The 19,882-nt window shown below is 50.0% G+C and overlaps 1 long non-coding RNA gene across 1 annotated transcript; it reads right to left on the reverse strand.

The window, feature by feature from the left end:
• Nucleotides 1-278: 278 nt before the first annotated feature.
• On the reverse strand, nt 279-9,822 carry LOC147729961 (uncharacterized). The gene is made up of 3 exons (XR_015308563.1): nt 9,023-9,822; nt 1,410-1,651; nt 279-1,344 (listed from the first exon to the last, which is right to left on the reverse strand). It is a non-coding gene; the product is annotated as an uncharacterized LOC147729961 (long non-coding RNA).
• Nucleotides 9,823-19,882: the final 10,060 nt, after the last annotated feature.

The following is a 19,882-nucleotide window of genomic DNA, read 5'->3' on the forward strand; positions in this document are numbered from 1 at the left end:
ATCTTATGTTTATTCTCTCTTTTCTAGGTCCAACATGGCCCGTGGCGTCTCCCTGCAGCGATTTGCACCACTGTGCATGGAGTGGTTCCGATATGCGGCTCTTTTGCAGTCTGAGGTAAGCTATCTTTTCTATTTTACTAATCTAATGTTTTTTCTCTCTTTTCTAGGTCCAACATGGCTCGTGGCGTCTCCCTGTAGCGATGTGCACCGCTGTGTACAAAGTGTTTCTAATATGCGGCTCTTTTGCTGTTTGAGGTAAGCTATCTTTTCAATTTCACTAATCTTATGTTTTTTTTTCTCTTTTCTAGGTCCAACATGGCCCGTGGCGTCTTCCTGCAGCGATGTGCACCGCTGTGCACGAAGTGGTTCTAATATGCGGCTCTTTTGCAGTTTGAGGTAAGCTATCTTTTCAATTTTACTAATCTTATGTTTTTTTTCTCTTTTTTAGGTCCAACATGTCCCGTGGCGTCTTCCTGCAGCGATGTGCACCGCTGTGCACGAAGTGGTTCCGATATGCGGCTCTTTTGCAGTTTGAGGTAAACTATCTTTTCGATTTTACTAATCTTATGTTTTCTCTGTCTTTTCTAGGTCCAACATGGCCTGTGGCGTCTCCCTGCAGCAGTGTGGACTACTGTGCACGAAGTTGTTCAGGCAGGTATGTATGTTGCTTTTTGTTTATGTTAGAGGTAAGGCATATTTTTATTTTTGCTAATCTTATGTTTTTTCTCTTTTTTCTAGGTCCAACATGGTCCGTGGTGTCTCCGTGCTCCCTGCAGCGATGTGCACCGCTGTGCACGAAGTGGTTCCGATTTGGCTAAGTGTCTCTATTTAAAAGTAGCTCTGTCTGTGTGTACCTAAGTTTAGGCTGGATATATGTGTGTAACTCTGTGTGTGTGTGGCGCTCTGTGTGTGTGGCTCTGTATGTGTGTGTGGCTCTGTGTGTGTGTTGCTCAGTATGTGTGGGTCTGTATATGTCTGGGTGGTTCTATGTGTGTAGCTGTGCGTGTATGTAGCTCAGTGTATGTGTAGCTCATTAAGTGCATAGTTGCCTCTATGCGTGTGTATAGATGGCTCAGTATCTTTATGTGGCTGGCTCACTATGTGTGTTAGGTGACTCTATGTCTGTGGCTAGCTCTGTATGTGTAAGTCAGTGGCTATGTATGTGGATGTCTGTAGCTCTGTATATTTGTGTGCTTAGCTCTCTATGTGTGTCTAGCTGACTCTGTATGTGTGGCTCTGTATGTATGTCTGCGTGATACACTTTGTATGTGTGTTGCTCTGTGTGGGTGGGTCTGTATGTGTGTGGGGTTGGCTCGCTCTCTCACTACGTCACTCTCTCTCTCCCTAACTCTCTCTCTCACTACCTCACTATCTCTCTCACTACCTCACTAGCTCTCACACTACTACACTATCTCTCACTAACTCACTCTCTCTCTACCTCACTCTCTACCTCACTTCTCAACTCTCTCTTTCTCACAGCATCACAATATCACTACCACAGTAAATATCTCTCTCACTACTTCACAACTTCACTCTCTCTCTATCTCACTACCTCACTCTCTCTACATCACTACCTCACTCTATCTATTTCTATCTCACTATCTCACTCTCACTACCTCACTATATCACAACACACTCTCTCAAACCTTCACTACATCGGGGGCGTGACTTCGCGAGCGGCAATGGCGGTCGCAGCTTGTTAGAGCTCCCGCCGGCCCGCGATTATCCGGCAATTTATCCTGGCCCCCGAGCTCCGACCCCACGACCCAGGTGGGGCGGACATCGCTGCCGGGGCCAGGGATCCACCGGTGTGATTGGAGGACGTCCAGAGTAATCCGGCGCGTCGGATCAGCGGAACGGGGAGTGCGGCCTGGTACGCCGAAGAGAAGCCGGGGCCTCGAGTTTGGCGCTCCCCGGTCGGGAGGTCTCTGTGTGGGTCGGCTGGCCCAGTGACTGCCCTCGACTTTCGCTACCCTGGGGGCCGAGAGACAGCTGGCGACTCTTCACTGGAAGCCCTGCTGGAGGTGTGCAGCTCCGAGGTGCTGGGGGCGTGTGGAGTCGGCTGCGGCGGCCCTGTGATCCGAGTGCAGCCGCGGCCTTGGGCTCCGTGACCGCAAAAGATACCACCCGCATCGGCCGGGAGAGCTGCTTCCCTCGGGGGGGGGCCTCCCCTGCTGCCTGCACACGAACAGTGGTCCTGAAGGCGGTTGGATGGTGGCGGGGGGATCGAGACACCACTGAATAGCTGCGCACCTTGTGCCAAACTGTGAGTACCCTCCCCCCCCAGGGCCCGGGCACCACAGGAGTAGAGGCCGGCGCTGGGGAACGAAGGACTGGCGTAGTGGCGCCCAAGACGTATGGCGGAGCGACCCTGATCGCAACACAAGCTGTGAGAAGCGCTAATCTTGGTGGGCAGGGAGCGGATCTCAGGGCCTGCCTTGACCCGGCCCGGGCGCGTGGCTGCACCACAGACACAATCCTCTGACCCTTACAGTGGAAAAGGGGCTGCTGTATAGCCCTTCCATATTGGACCTAGCGGAGGTACTTGGGGCCCCTGTGCTGCCGCTCCTGCATACACAATCGGCGGCCCCCGTGCAGCTTGCAGCTATGACCAGGGGAGTTGGCGGCCTCACCAAGCAGGCGACAATAGACAAGTTCACAGGGCCCAGTGGGGGCCCCGGCCCATCGGGAGGTGGACAACAAGGAGGGGGGCCTGACAATGCAGCACTTATGGCGGCCATCACCCAGTCAAGAGACATGCTAGACGCCAAAATAGGTGCGGTGGGCGCAGATGTCACCCTGCTGCGCCAAGACTTGCGGAATGCAGTGGCGCGGATCACGGAGGCCGAATCTAGGGTGTCGGTGGTGGAAGACGACGTGGGCACCCTCAAGAAGAAAATGGCGGCAATGGAAACTGCGCAACGGAGTCTAGTGCTCCGAGTGGAGGATGCTGAAGGGCGCGCACGCCGCAACAACCTCCGCTTCATTGGCTTTCCGGAACGATGTGAGAAGGGCAATATGGAACAATTTCTCAAGCAATGGCTGGAGACCTGGCTGCCCCCCGGGGCTCTGTCCAATTGTTTCGTCATTGAACGCGCACACCGCACACTGACACAGATGCCACCGGAGGGCGAACGGCCTAGGGCGGTGATTGCTCGGCTTCTGAACTACCATGACCGAGACGTCATTTTGAAGGAAGCAAGGTCTAGGGAGGCTATCCTCTACGAGAATCGTAAGATAATGATCTTCCCTGACTATACGAAGCTGGTGCAGCAACAGCGCCAATCATTTACGGCCGCGAAAGCGAAGTTACCAGGTCTTAAACTCCAGTACTCCCTGCTGTACCCGGCGCGGCTGAGGGTAATCTTCAAATCACAGACGTTGTTTTTCGATACTCCTGAAGACCTTTTTAAATGGACCGATGAAACAGTGAGAATCAGGCCGAACTCTCAGCCGGGACTGAACCCGGGCTCTTCAAGGGGATCATCGCAGGAGCGGGGAGGTCAGACGACTAAGAACAGAAGAAACCGGCGCTCTAAATCACGGAAGCGGTCGGCTTCCGTTAATGGCACGCAGGACAGTGGTAGAACCGAGGACTCTGATCATTCCGGTACAGATCATGGACGACTATGAGGACTCAGCGCCCCCCTGTTATTCACTTGGTGTTTCAGGTCCTGGTTACCAGCGACAGAGCTCTTGAGGCTCAGTGGACTGGATGCATCGTCGCTGCCTCAGGATTGCTTAATGACTGATCACTGCTTATGAGTGGGGTTGTGGGGTAGGGTTCGGGGGCTACATATTAGGGGCTATTGTTCTCTTACGGATGTGGGAGGGGATAAGGGGGAAGGGATGAGTTTGCTGTTTTCTGGGGAGTTGGGATCCATTGGCATGGCTGGTCCTGAGCCCTCTGTTCTGGGCTCAGGGTTACCCATGCCGCGACAGGTACTTCATAGTTCATTGAGGTATAGGGGAGGGAGGGGGGGATAGGGTGGCCAGGATTGAAGCCGCCGAGTTGGGACTGGGACACGTTCAGGAATGTGAGGACAAAGAGTTGATGGTTGGTTTGGGGGTTGGGGGTAGGGGGTAGGGGGGGGGGAGGGCGGTAGCTGTTTATCATGATGTTTTGGGGTACCAGGGTGGGTGGGAGGGACTGCACGTGTTATTTGCGGGAGTGTTCCATATAGTGCGCGATGGGTGGCATTGGCGCAGAGGGCCCGCTTGGTGGGTCCCACTTGACTATGGCTGAAACAACGCATAGTCTCCCGAGGAGACTTTACGAGTGATCACGTGGAATGTCAGGGGGATGCTGGACAAGATTAAACGTGGGGCGGTACTGCGCTGGGGGAAAAGAGAGGTTGCAGATGTGCTCTTGCTCCAAGAAACCCACATGATGGGATCGAAGGTACTAGGTCTGCAGAGATTTGGCTATCATCAGGTGTTTCATGCCGGGTTTTCCCTGGGTTCCAGAGGGGTGGCCATCTTGATACATCGCAGAGTGGCCTATGTTCATGAGAAGCAGTGGGTGGACCCACAGGGTCGCTATATTTTTGTTAAGGGCATAGTGGGCACAGAGTCGGTGGTGTTTGGGAGTGTCTATGCCCCCCCCCTGCAGTGGGCCCTGGCTGAGAAACTGTTCACGGTGTGGGAGGACATGCCTGAATCCCTAGCGGTGGTTGGGGGAGATTGGAATGATGTGATGGACGTGTGTGTGGATCGCGGGAGGCTCCAGGAGGTAGATGAGACCGCCCCTCCCCCCCCACCGACCAGACTGCATGCTATGACTGAGGGAATGGGCTGGATGGATACCTGGCGACACATGCACCCTACAGCACGCGAGTATACGTATGTGTCGGCAGTGCATGGCTCCTTCTCATGGTTGGATTATATATTTGTGCCCAGGGGATGCTTGTGCAGGGTGAAGAGCGCCGACATCTTGCCGAGGGGCCTGTCGGATCACTCCCAAGTGTCGGTTAGGGTAGAACTCCGTCGAAAAACGCCAGCCGTTCAGATGGAGGATGTCAGATGGAGCTGCTAGACGAACGCGGAAGAGAGACGCCTTGCTGAGACGCGACCGGTTTCGCGATGGCGATGGAACTTATCATGGCTCCTGCTGTCCTTTACTAAATCACAGACCACTGGGTGACAAATGAATAGAGAAGTACAAGAATCCACAGGAACAATTTTCACTGTCATTATCATAGGCTTTTAAGGACCAATGACAAAGGACTTTTACGGTTTTTATTGAGTTTTATGAAAATACGCCACTCACCATACTATTTTTTGCCTTGAAAAAGCCCGTGGAGGGCGAAACGCGCGTCGGCTGTGACGATGTGGCAAGAGAATAATCAATAAATAAGAACGTTGAGAACCAATGGACTCTATACGATCTAAATACTTGTGTGGACTGGAAAAGAATTGAAGTACTGAACTGATTGTATTGAAAAACAATTGGATAAAAGTTACGAGCAGGGATGTGCACTGGTTAAATTGTTTCTATTTATGGTTCATGAAACTCTGCTACACTCGCTGTGGGTAGGGTATCGTGACGGAAAGTGCTTAAGGGTGAATAAGCATCCTATCAGTTGGGCACTCCCAAATTGAGTATCTCTGTATGACTGGACAATTGAATACCACGGGACAAATACAACACTGATGTGCAGATCACAGTAGCAAATTCACCCTGTCTTTTTGTTCAGATGGAGGATGTCCTCGTGGCATCTCCAGCAGCCTGCCTATGTGAAACACTTGCGTGAAGCGATCAACCACTATTGGCGAGAAAATCTAGTAGGTGACATTGACGCTGGGGTGGTGTGGGAGGCCATGAAACCCACTATACGGGGGTTGGACATCGCGTGGTGTACTGCGGCCCGTAGGAGGCATCGGGAACTGATCACGGAAGTGGCCACACAGGTGGAAACTCTAGAGCAGCAGAACCGGGAGGGGGGTGATGAAGCTGGGATGCGGTCGCTCCTTCAGGCACAGCAATCCTATGCTTCTATTTTAATTGATGAGGCCAAACAGGCGTGGCTGGCTACACGTAGCAGAATATACCAATGGGGGGACAAGTCATGTACGATGCTCCATAGACTCTGCCAGCACAACCTCCAACTAATCACGCTGCCGGGTCTCAAGTCAGACGACGGAGTGGTCATTACTGACCCGGTCGAGCTGGCGGCGAGTTTTGCCATGTACTTCACAACCCAATACGCCCCGCGCGACCGGCTGTCGGCTGATGACGTGTCTAAATTTCTGGATGATAGGCCACCTAAGGCGGTGTCGGACAAGACCAAGAGGGCTCTCGATGCACCACTTACAGCAGAGGAACTGGGCGACGCCTTGTGACAACTTAATGCCGGGAAGGCCCCTGGTCTGAGTGGCTACCCAAGCGAGTTTTATAAAAAGTTTCACGTACAACTGGGATCCCATTATCGCCGGGCACTTGAGACAGCGCGTGCGCTGGGCACGTTGCCCCCAGACTGGCGCCACGCTGAAATTGTGGTATTTCAGAAACCAGGTAGACCCCCCGACAGACATGACTCGTATCGTCCCATTTCTTTACTTAATATTGAGGCTAAGATCCTGGCCAAGGCCCTAGCAAATAGGTTATTCCCGCACATCACAGACCTCGTACATCCGGACCAGGACGGATTTATGCCTCACAGAGCGACACAACATAACATCCGGCGCGCACAGGCAGCGATCGATGCCATGAGTGCCACGGGAGAACAAGCGGCTCTGTTGCTGGCTGATATTACCAAAGCCTTTGACTCGGTCAGCTGGGAGTACCTGTTTGCACTTCTGCCCCGTCTCAATCTAGGCCCAGTCTTCTTGTCCTATGTCAGGCTACTATACACTGATATTACGGCCTCGGTGCGTGTTGCGGGGGCGGTATCGGAGACATTTCGCGTTGGACGGGGGACCCGACAGGGGTGTACGCTCTCCCCCTACTTGTTCGCCTTAGTCATGGAGCCCCTGGCTGCCTGGGTGCGTATAGATGAACAGATGCGGGGCTTTGTGTGGAACAGTAACCTGTCTGATAGAATCGCGCTTTATGCGGATGATGTCCTTTTCTTTCTTACTGACTTGCAGCGCTCGGGCCGCGAGTGCTGGAAATTATGCAAATATTTGGGGAAGTCTCAGGCCTCTATCTGAACCTGCGTAAGTCTACTCTATGGGTACTGGGTGACAGCACTGTGGCGGACCCCTGGACATCGGAACTACAGGTGGCTACTGACGGTCTGAAATATCTGGGGGTGTTCCTGTCGGAATCGGCGTGCACGGCCTGGGAACGCAACATGGTACCCGTTTGGGACCGAGTTCAGACAGATGTAAAAACTTGGTCTCGGATGCCCCTGTCTCTATTCGGCAGATCTGCGATTTTCAAGATGGTCGCACTTCCGCGCCTCCTCTACCAATTGCAGAATCATCCCTATCCGATCGCACCTCAGTGGTTTCGACAGATTAACTCGGTCCTGGGCCGTTTTTTATGGGCCGGGGGAGCAGCCAGGGTAGCACTGCGTACATGCTTCCTGTCCACTTACTGTGGAGGCCTGGCCACCTCGGATCTGCTGTCCTATTACCAGGCCGCTCATCTGCTAATCCTGAACGAATGGTGGTATGGAGACGGTGGGGATCCGGCCTATGCCCTGGAACGCACATTGATGGGCGACAATACGCTCCACACAATCCTCTATTCAGCCCGATTGCGCCGGACGTTACCGAGGGTCACGAGACTGGTCTTTGCGGTATGGCGGCAAGCCTTACGCCGCATGGGTTGGTGGGGTAGGCTGACAGCCGAAACGCCGCTGTGGCATAATGGTTTATTACCTGAACTATCAGCCTTATCAGGGTTTGATGGCTGGGAAGCGATCGGAATTTCGCAGCTGGGACATGTAATGTCCGGGACGACGCTCAAGTCCTTCCAAGCGCTCAGCACGGAATTCAATATGCCACAGTCCCAATTTTTTCGGTACTTGCAATTCAGGCACGCATTAACACCCAGCATTGCCAACCTGGACTAGCTGCCTGAATTTAGTCCGATTGAGGCGAAGGTCTTTATGGGCGACCTGGGGGATAAAAAAGTATCTCGTATTTATCAGACGATGGTCACTCATTGCTCCTCCACCCTCATTCCCTTGAAGACAGCTTGGGAAGCTGATATTGGTCCCTTAGATGAGGATGATTGGAGGGAGGCCCTGGAATCCCCTAGGGGGGCAGCCATTGCCACATGCTTTAGATTAATCCAATTCAAAATTCTCCATAGGGCCTACTACACCCGTGAGCGTCTGTGGAAAGCAGGCCTGATTGAGTCCCCGGAATGCTTGCGATGCGGAGCTGCAGTGGGCACTTTGCTTCACACGGTATGGTCATGCCCTAGACTGGTTGGCTTCTGGAGGGGAGTGTGGGGCTGCCTGTCTGAGGTGCTGGGCTGGATTCTTCCCCGTACTCATCGCCTGGGCCTACTGCACATCCTGGAGGGGGTTGGTGGGAACATATACAAACACCATTTGCTGCTCCTAGGGTTGGTGGTGGCCAAGAGAGACTTGGCGCGAGCTTGGAAGGACGTGAGGGCACCCCCCCTGAGTGCATGGAGAGCTGGAATGGGCTTTTGTATGGGTCTGGAGCGACCAATATTTGAAGCACGAGGATGCCCCCGCAAGCATTTTAAAGTGTGGAAGAGATGGGCTGATTATAGGGGGTTGACATTAGACCCTCCAGAGGAACCTGAGGAAGATTTTTAGTCCCCAGGTGCCTGGCGAGCCCTTGCATTACGTCCTGAGTGCCATGTCACGACTAAGCACTGGAGCTACTTGTATACACGTGCACAGGGTTAGGGTGGGATATAGGGAAGGGGGGGGGGGTTGGGTAGTTGGGGTTGTCAGAGGTAGGGGCGGGTATAGCTGTTTTTTCTCTCATATCAATGTATTTTCTTGATGTCTTGGTTGGACGTGTGATCCTGTGATTTAACTGTACCAAGATGCCTGGTGGTGTTCTCCTAACTGTGGGGAGCCACATTGATTACCTGCCCAATCCTATCAATAAAATTTGTTGTGAGAAAAAAAAACTTCACTACATCACTCTCTCACTACCTCACAACTTCACTCTCTCTCTCTAACTCACTACTTCACTCTCTCTCTATCTCACTACCTCACACTCTCTCTATATCACTACCTCACTCTATCTATTTCTATCTCACTATCTCTCTCTCACTACCTCACTATATCACAACACACTCTCTCTAAAGTTCACTACATCACTCTTTCACTACCTCACAACTTCACTCTCTCTCCATCTCACTACCTCACTCTCTCTCTCTCAAATACACTAACTCACTTTCACTCTCTCATTCACTACCTCACTCTCTCTCTAGCTCACTACTTCACAACATCACTCTCTGTTTCTATCTCAATACATCACAACAACTCTCACCCTCACTACCTCATTCTTTCACTGCCTCACTCTCGCTATCTCTCACTACCTCACTCTCTATCTACTTCACTCTCTCACAAAAAACTCTCACTACACCACTACTCAAAATATATCTATAACACTACCTCACTCTCTCTCTCCATAACTCTCTCCCTAACGTCACTCTATCAATTTCGATATCACTCTCACTATAACACAACTCACTCCCTCAAAAATTCACTACATCACTCTCTCGCTAGCTCACTCTCTATCTCACTACCTCACAACTTCACTCTCTCTCTCCAACTCACTACGTCACTCTCTATCTCACTAACTCACTCTCTCTCTTTCTATCTCACTAAGTCACTTTCACTCTATCTTTCACTACCTCAATCTTTCTCTATCTCACTACGTCACAACATCACTCACTGTTTCTATCTCACTACCTCACAAAATCCCTCTCCCTCACTAACTCACTCTTTCACTACCTCACTCTCTCTGTCTCTCACTACCTCACTCTCTATCTACCTCACTCTCTCTCACTACCTCACTCTCTCTCTATATATCACTACCTCACTCTCTCTCTGCTAATGCAATAGGTATCACATATGCAAAATATTACGCTAATGCCAACAGAAATGACAATGCCATTTATTTAGGGATAAAAAAAAGCAATACCAATAGTTCTACCTATAATATTGCCGAGACCATTACATTGTAAATGCTTGTTTGCAATGCTACCATGTGACCCAGCTGTGGAACGCGGCAGACCAGAATCAGAGAAACACTGGTGCTTTATGACAGACAGTAGCACGTATTCACATATGAAGGTGCACTGGCTGAACAAAAGACACGGGGGGTCCACTCGATCTCGATCACAAAGACAAAAATGGAAGTGTGGGTCAAAGTGGCAAAGGAGACTAACAACATTTTCCACCCCTTTACCCTAATAATGGAAAATCTGGAGTTCACTTCGGCTTTAGACAGGGATGCTTTGAGGCGTGGAGAGAAAAGGGATGTAAGACAGTAGGTGTCCTCTTTCATTAAATCAGTGCCCTAAGGGAATCTTAGAACTTCCAAAAGATACCGTTATTACCAAATAAGACACTTAATCCTACATGCCAAGGTTAAACTCATGGTTAATCACACACTAACCTGTCTTGAAAAATGTCTCTTCACGAAGGAAGGTGACAAGAAACTAGTCTCAGATTTTTTTAAACACCTCATTCAAGAGTCAGGTGAGGGGAAAGCCTTAGAGCAGAAGATAAGGGAGGTGGAACTGGAAAGAACCATTGCAGCTAGAGAGACGGAGAGGATATTTCACGAGGCACATTCAACATTGAGATATACAAGGATAAGAGATGCAATGGTGAAAACACTGGTATTGGTGGAGGGTGATACATTTTGACGAAGGTCTCTCAACAAAGTTATGCAAATTGATACGTACTGGATCAGTGCCTCGGATGCTGAAGATAAAATGCCTGATAATTCCATCTCCAGACTGTCGGCGGGCTCAGTATTAGATCCGCTTAACAAACAAACCTTTTCCTTTATTCTCCAAAACACAGGGGCGTAGCTTCATTGGGGGTGGTACACCCACTAATAAATGTATTTTCCTGCTTATTAGTGGGGTACAGGTGCTTTCAGTTGGGTATGGTAAGGTGTCGGTCGGATTTCACCAGAAATCTTTACACACAAACAGACAAAAAAGGACGCACACATTATCCCTCTCAGCTATGAAAGACTTCGAAAATGTTGGTTAATTTACAAAATATTGTTTTCTTTCACTTAGTGCCCCTTCCCATCTGTATTGTCTCCCTTTCCACTGCCCCTTTAGTCCCTTTCATGCAGGCTGCTAGTAGTATATGTATTTTAACATTATATGCTAGCGTGATTGTTGGAAAATCTGAAACTTACACCTGTGAGTCTGTTATATGAGTGACCCATCCTGTTTCATACTCTGGAGATCACAAATATGGTGTTTTTGGCCTTGTGAGCCGCAAACAGATTCACTGGATGGGGTAAAAAATGACATGACAAACTCCCTTATGGAATGGCTGCTGGCTGTATCAGACTGCCCCCTTGGAGGGCTTTGGGAAATGGGACAAAATAGGGATCACCACGTCTGGAGACGTCTGGAGTGGCTCACCCATGAAATCATTTCAAGATGTGCAGCTCCACTTTCAACTATCGCACACTCAATTTCAGAAATACGTACAACTTCGAAATGTGTTAACGAGCTATCAAACACAGCTCATCCATCTAACAGAAATAAGCCAAGTGAAGGCCAAGCTATTGAAGGGCCATCTAGGTCAAGGTGGAGTTTCTGTGATTTACCGCTCATTGGTCTGTCAAGCCTCGAAAACATTTGAGAATCTTAGACATAAGTAGGGACAATGGCTGTGTAGTCTAAAGCAGTGATTCTTAACCTTTGGTCCGAGGACCCCTGGGGGTCCGCAAATAATTTTTAAAAGAATACATACAAATTAATAAAGTAAATACAAATCAAGAAGCAAATTTGAAAAATGCTAAACTTTTTCTCTGTTTGATTGTGAATTAAACAAAATATTTTAATATTTTAGTATTTGTTTGGTGTATATTTGTTTTGTATTTTGTTGTATTGTTTTGAGGTTCAAATCATGGAACTTGCTTAGGCCGGTACTCTGTGGCTTCAAATAATGACTCAGTGGGGGCCCCAGGATTACACTAATGACTCAGTAGGGGTCCTTAGACGTCAAAAGATTAAGGACCACTACCCTAGAGGACTTAGGATGGAGGGAGGCATGTATGGCCCTTGGAGAAATCGCAATTTCTTCCTGATACAGTTCAATCAATCAGGGTTGGTAAGGCGCTAAGGGGGAGGGGGTCCACAGCTTCGTTGAGTCCTGGGGTCATCCGAAGAGCCAGGTCTTGATGTCCTTCCTGAACTGAAGCAGTGTAGCGACTTGCCTAAGGTGGAGGGGGAGGTCGTTCCAGGCCTTGGCTGCGAGGTAGGAGAAGGACTTGCTGCTTTGGTTTTGTAGATGCGTGCGATGGTGGATAGAGAGCGGTCAGCTGATCGGAGGTGTCTCTTGGGTGCGTGGAAGGATAGGCAATTGTTTAGGTATGCAGGTCCAATGTTGTGGAGTGCCTTGTATGCGTGAGTGAGGATCTTGAAGGTTATTCTTCTTTTAATGATAAGCCAGTGGAGGTTGAGGTGGTCTTGAGTGATGTGGTTGTGACAGGGGACGTCTAGGATCAGTCTGGCTGCGGTGTTGTGGATAGTCTGGAGTTCGCAAAGTAGTTTCTTGTTGATTCCAGTCTAGAGGGCGTTGCCGTAGTCCAGTCTGCTACTGATAAGGGCGTGCTTGACCGTTTTTCTAGATTCGGATGGGATCCATTTGAATGTTCTTAGGAGTATGCAGACGGTGTTGAAGCAGGCCAAGGATACAGTGTTGATCTGGTGGTTCATCGTGAGTGATGAGTCAAGTATGATGCAGAGGTTTTGTGTCCGGTACATTGGGTGGGGGGTACCGAGGGTGGGGGGCCGCCAGGTGTCGTCCCACACGGAGGGGGTGGAGCCAAGGATGAGGACTTATGTTTTCTGTGAGTTGAGTTTCAGGCAGCTCTTCTTCATCCAGTTGGCAATAGCTTTCATCCCTTCTTGGAAGTTGTGCCTGGTGATGTTGGGTTCTTTGGTGAGTAAGAGGATGAGCTGGGTGTCATCGGCATAGGAGACGATGTTGAGCCCATGGTTTTTGACGATGGTTGTGAGAGAGGCCATGTAGATGTTGAAAAGTGTGGGGCTGCAAGAAGGATCCCTGGAGCACTCAACATCTGGTCTCTGTTGAGTTCATGAGGTAGGGTGGAAGTCTGACTCTCTGGGTTCTGCCTGTGAGAAATTAGCATATCCAGTCAAGGGCCTTTCCACGCATGCCAGCGTCATGGTGTCTGGTGGCTAGTGTGTGGTGGAAGACATGTCAAAGACATCTGAGAGGTCCAGGAGGATGAGGGCTGCCGGTGGCCCTGGTCGAGAAGAGAGCGCATGTCGTTATAGTGGTGAGTAGGCCGGTCTCTGTGCTGTGGTTGCTGTGGACCGGATTGGAAGATGTCCCGGACGTTGTGGGTTTCGGTGAAGTTAGCTAGCTGGGTAATGACGGCCTTTTCAATGACCCTGGCTGTAAATGGAAGCAGGGAGATGGGCCTGAAATTCTAGAGGTCTGTCAGATCTGCCTTGCGTTTCCAACAAATCTCACCCTTACCCTTTGTCCCACAGGCAAGACAGAATCCATCAACACTTGTTCTAGGAAAGGTCACACTGCTCTTCACTGCAAGGAACCAACTACAATCAAAGAGTTCCAAAGTTTAATTGGTTTAGTAAATAGCTACTGGAAGTCATCTATCATCTAGAGGAAGAGGTGAGTCTGGGCGAATTATTGTATAGCAAATTATCTCACTGGTATTATTTTCTGTGCCATTACCGCAAGTGCAGGTTGCGATTCGGCAGAGCCCAGGTGGCAAAGCCCCAAGATCAGATGGGGCACCGATGTACCTGATCAAATGTGATATTGACCTGTGTGGACCCCTGATCACAAATGTATTTAATAATTCTTTGATCCCTCGTTCTTGAGCCTAATTCAAAATTGTACCTATTTTCATAAAGGGTATTGTATGTCGCCTAAATGCTATCCCCATATTCCTTTTATCGATAGCACGGTCAAAGTAATTGACTGAGTGTTTTTTAATTAATAGGTAATAAAATCCTTTTGTTCTTTTCAATTTGGTTTCTGCCCTGGGCTGGGTACAGTGGAGGAGTTCTTGAATTTGAATCTGATTTGTTGGGAAATACACCGTTGCCAAGCATTGCCCACTGTACCTGGCCTTATGGAACTTTCAACAACTTTTGACTGTGTCAATAGAATCAAATTGTGGCTGTGGTTATTGGATTTTAGGGTAGAGACAGAATTAGTGAATGTTTTGTGTGTTTTACACAAAAATGTAGCCACAAAGGTACTTTTCGGCCTTGCAGGTGAAATGTCTGAGGTTTTTCCTCTCGCCAGAGGGGTGCGGCAAGGATGCATTCTGACCCCATTATCCTATAATTTATGGAAATGGACTGTACCCCTCTTTGATCAAGGCCTCCTATGGCATCCCTAAGGTGGCCCACACAGGTACCTGCGTTAATATATGCCAATGACGCGCTATTATTGGCACAGACTCCGAAAGCACTTCGCTGTTAGTTGACTCCTTCCTTAACTGTATGAGTAGACTTGGTTACAAACTCTGGGAAGCCACACATAATGGCATATGAGCCAGGTAGGAAAAACATTCCAAAGCCTATTATAAGAGGCCAATCTCTTGGTAGCGTAAGTAACTTCAACTATCTAGGAGTCATTTTTTTTTATTCTATGGGATCTTTGCAACAGCAGCACAATAGTTCACACTTGAAACTCAGTAGGGCAGCTGGCGCAGTACTCAATCTTCCTGGGTCTGTAGGGAAAGGGACTATTTCCCCTCCTTTGAATATATAGAGAACCCAGTGCATCTCCACTGCTCAGTATGGACCAGGGGTTTGGGATTTCATAATGTTACCTCCCTTCAAGCCACAGAAAATCGAATTTGTCAGTGGTTACTTCATCTTCCTCCCTCCATCTCAAATGTTATTATGCACTTAAAATTAAGCTTACAGTATATTACAGCCAAAGTTAAACTTAGTGTTTCGAAAATGTAGAGAAGCGTTATTTTACATTCATCGTTTAAGCAAAAAAAAATTAAGTTCTTTCTGTCGGCAAGCAACTTAAGGACGGTCGTCACTGCACTCATTATGTCCCGTCTGGACTATTGCAACAGTCTCTATCTTAATGTTAAAAAACAACACATGAACAGGTTGCAATTGGTCCAGAATGCGGCAGCGAGAATGCTGATGGGAACACCCAGGTTCGCATCGGTCAAAGGAGAACTTAAGAAACTGCACTGGCTCCCAGTTCAATTAAGATCGCGCTTTAAGGCACTTTGGGCCCGATGTAGGTGCCCTAATACCGATCGGAAACGGCCGAATTCGGCCGTTTCCGACCGGTATTACGGTTTTCAGATGTAGGGCATGCATTTACAGAATCGGTATTTTACCGATTCTGTATTTATCGATTCGGTAAAATTACCGAATCGGTAAATACAGACTCGGTAAAATACCGATTCTGTAAATGCAGATGTAGCTGACACATGTCAGAGTGCCACAGGGCTTTAAGAATCGGTATTTTACCACCCAATCCAATCCTACGTTTCCCCCCCTCTAATTTACCACTTCTTAAATACCGAATCGGTATGATTCGGTATTTTAGAAGTGGTAAATTAGATTTACCTACATCGGGCCCTTTGTGTCGTCCCATTTTATTACTCCCTGTTACAAGTAAACTATTTATTGTCAAAACCGATGCTTCTAACCGAACATTAGAAGCTGTGCTAATCTACAAGGTCTGGACAAAGAACACCTAAGCATCTAGTTATCTAGGCAGTGTTTAAAGACTGGAGGCAGTTCCGGGGGAGGAGCCTAGCCGGCAACCAAGATGGCTGCCGACCGCCGTTCCCTGCCAACTCATCCTGTTGTATATCCTGGCCCGAGCCCTACTCCCTGACTCAGGAACAGAAGCGACGCCTAACGCTGCTGCCGCGGGTCATTTCCACGGCTTGGAGGCGCAGCTGCATCGCCCTGAAGACCGAGGCCTGGTCCGGTGTGAAAGCCGGGTCCTCGAGTACCTGAGTGGCCGGCTGAAAGTGTGTCAACACCCGGGGTGTGGACGGGTTACCACCAGTCTGGCCTGCGGTGAGGGCGCGCACTCCCCGAACTCCGCGATCGGACACATTGCGGTCACAAAGCCGGCATAATTGACTAGTGGGAGTGCGGGCGCCTCTGATACCCCGGCACGTCTTGATTTGCCGATAGGAGGGACTGCTCTGTGTCGAGGCCGCACTGGAGTAAACATCACCGGGGCCGCGGATTGCCTTCAGCAGGCCCGGCCACGGAGGAGATACATCCCGGGGGACACTTGGCGCCCATGGAGTGAGAAAGGCGGTGCTGCGGAGGAAGAGGGATGCGGAGGTTGGGCGCTGAGCCTGCCTGATGACGGGTGCTCGGGGGAAGACTGTACCTGGAGAGTGGATGAGGCTCTATTGCCTCGCAGGGCCGAAATTGACAGAGGGCACGTCGGTGGCCGAATAGACAATAGCCCTGCCTGGGCCTTTTGGGAGCGCCCCACACAGAAGACTTGCATTGCCAGCGTTTGGAAAACAGTGCCGGAGGCATCTGCTGGGTGCCCGCTGGAGGTACTGCCTTTGTGGTGAAGAAAGCACGTTGTGGTGGTGTAGTGACCTAAGTGGTAGCGACACATTCCCTGGCTTGACTGGAGGACACCGAGGTGAACACTTGCTGTGTAGAGCTACAACATAGGGGGCTCCTGAGAAGTATATTGGTAGTATACAATACCGAGAGGGTCGGGAGAGACTGACTGTGGTGTGTTTGGCTCACACGAACATTGTGTGGACATTTTGCGTTCGGTGGTGAGACTCTGGGAAGGGAGTAAAGCCCTCGGACTGCCGCTCACCTCCCGGGAGTGGTGGAGATTGTCGTAAACAACCTTGGCCGGATGAACCGATGTGACTCGATAGAGACTCGGGGACGTCAAGATTGTATATACTCGATGGCGGAGGTGGATGGCCGACCAGTGACCCTGACCTCGGGAATAGACTACAACTTGGTCTGGCCTCGGGGGAAAGGGCGGCGATATGGTGACGAAACCGGAGCCGGACAAGCCCCTGCCTCGGTCCTCCAAGGGATCCAGGAGTATCCAAACAAACCGACTGGATCGCTACACCTTCCCGAAGGGGTCCCCAGTGGAACCGAAGAAGACCCAGTCTGGGAGTGAAGAGGTCACTCTTGCCCCAACTGAACCGACATTGACAGATCTAATGGCGGCCATTAACGGGGTTCAAGCAACTTCGGGCCAGAAGATGAAAGCCATGGATAATAAACTTGACACAGTCACGATTGAGATGGGGCTGCTACGGGCGGACCTCACAAAGGCCAACGAGAAGGTAAAGACGCTAGAGCTCAAAACGGCCAGTTTGATTGACGATGTGAGTCAGCTGCAACGAGAGATGAGGGACCTTAAGGCCTCGAGTGTCCTCGTAGTTCGCAAGCTGGACCATTATGAAGGCAGGGCCAGGCGGAATAACGTCTGTATCCTTGGGGTGCCCAAGAAATCTGAAGGGCAAACACCGAATCTTTTCATTGAAAATATTGTCCTCAATCACCTCAAACCTAAAGGCCTTAGCAACTTTTTCACGGTCGAGCGTGTGCACAGAGTCCCTGGCGGCAGACCCAGGCCGGGAGCACCCCCCCGGCCTATGATTGCCAGGGTCCTGAACTTTCGTGATAGGGATGTAATCTTGCAGGTGGCTCGAGCTGGGCCCCCCTTGAAGTTTGAAAATGCAACTCTCTCCTTCTTCCCAGACTTTACCCAAATGGTGCAAAAATGGTGCAAAAACAGCGTCAAGGCTTTTTATCGGTGAAGAAGAAATTGAGGGACAGAGGACTAAAATATGCCATTATGTTTCCGGCCCGGCTCCTGGTGTAGCTCAATGGTAAGGCCTGGTTCTTCGACAATCCTGAGGTGGCGGTGGATTGGCTGGACAGTACCCTTGCGGCGTAGGCGGAGAGCCGAGACAAAGCAGACGAACAATACTCTTGCTCATAATGATGTTCATGGGGCGTAAAAGTAGTATGTTGGGAGCAGGGGGTGGGACGAGTATGTGACAGCTCCTCTGATCTGATGCCCCAGTACGGATATTGGTATAGTCTGACTTGGAACACAGTAGCGCTGGTGGGGGGGCGGATGGTGGGGTTGGCGGGTTCGTTCAGGCCCTCCCTCTATTTTCTACTTTTAGTTAGCTGTAGATAAGTGTTGGGGCGACAGGCACACTGCTAGTTGGGGTTGAGCGTAAGCTACATGCAGGGGTGCAGGGTGGGAGGAGGGGGGCCGAAGGTTGTGTTTTTTTTTGCAACTGAGATTTTACCAGGTGCGTCATTATTAGTGATTTGTTGTTGTTTTGTATGGCATCAGGTGACCTTGACATGATTTACCATTATAATATCTTCTGGCAATCAGGGACTGGGGATATCCACGCTTAGTTGGAATGTGAACGGGCTGGGGGACAAGATAAAGAGGGAAATGGTTAGTCAACTTATTAGGAGGCACTCCCCAGATGTGGTGTTGCTGCAGGAGTCACATCTGGTCGGAAATCGATGTATAGCTCTGCACAAGGGGGGCTATAAGTTAGTGGCGCACGCCGGGTTTACCACCGGGTCAAGGGGGTTGGGTATCCTGGTAAGAAATTCCCTCCCACTGACTGTCCAGGTCACATGGGCTGACAAACGAGGTAGATACATTGGCATTTCGGGGTTGTGGGAGGGGAGGACTGTAGATTTCTTGTCTGTGTATGTTCCTCCCGGTCTGCAGACATACACCTTCCGAGATCTTTGGGCAATTTTTTTAACCTTGCCTGTGGGGCTCCTGATTCTGGGCGGAGACTTCAATGCGGTAATGGATGGTGAAATGGATAGACACCCGGCTCGAATTCTGACACTGTCCCAGAGGTGGTTGTCGGATTTTGTAGCAACTACTGGGCTTACCGATGAGTGGAGACTGAGAAATCCTGGCGGAACGCATTATACGCACGCCTCTGCCCGCACCACTCCTTATCAAGAATAGATTATGTCTTGGTCCCGACATCACAGGCTGCATGGATCCGGGAGGTGTAACATGTGGATTAGGATGGAGGTGAGACAGAGAGATGTGGGCAGGATTGCACCCATAAATGCCTGGCACTTACGAGACCCTGACACAAATAAAGTGGTGATACAGGTCACAGAAAGATACTTCCAAGAAAATTTAGGAACACTGGAGTCGGCACAGTCCCTGTGGGAGGTGTACAAGACAGTTATCAGAGGGGAAATTCTATTGTTAGTTTCAGGGAGGAGGAAGAGGAGCTAGGCAGAGGTAGAGAGAGAGGAGACGGAATTAACGAATATGGAAGGGAAGATGTCGAGGGCTGCCACTCCCAAGGGGTCGCACCGCTTGAGTCTCCTACGAGATGAGTACAGGAGCTTGGCCGGAGGGAGGGCTAGAGTGCAGCATGTAGATACCCAGAGTAGGGTATACGAACATGGAGACAAAGCGGGGAAGCTGATTGCGTGGCTGGAAAAAGGGGAGTGGGCGTCGAGGTTGGTGCCAGAGTTGCAGATAGAAGGAGTTGGTAGTGTGACGGATCTGCAACTGTTTGTGGACGAGTTTTCGACTTATTATAAGTCAGTGTATACATCTGCAGGCACCTATTCGGAGACAGATAACGCAGATATGATACAGGACATTCAAATGCCTATTCTGTAGGAAGAAGATAGGAAATACCTGGACTCCCCCTTCACAAATGATGAAGTGGCTCA

This window comes from Lissotriton vulgaris, chromosome 2_1 (assembly GCF_964263255.1).
Source record: "Lissotriton vulgaris chromosome 2_1, aLisVul1.2, whole genome shotgun sequence".
Classification (NCBI taxonomy): domain Eukaryota; kingdom Metazoa; phylum Chordata; class Amphibia; order Caudata; family Salamandridae; genus Lissotriton; species Lissotriton vulgaris.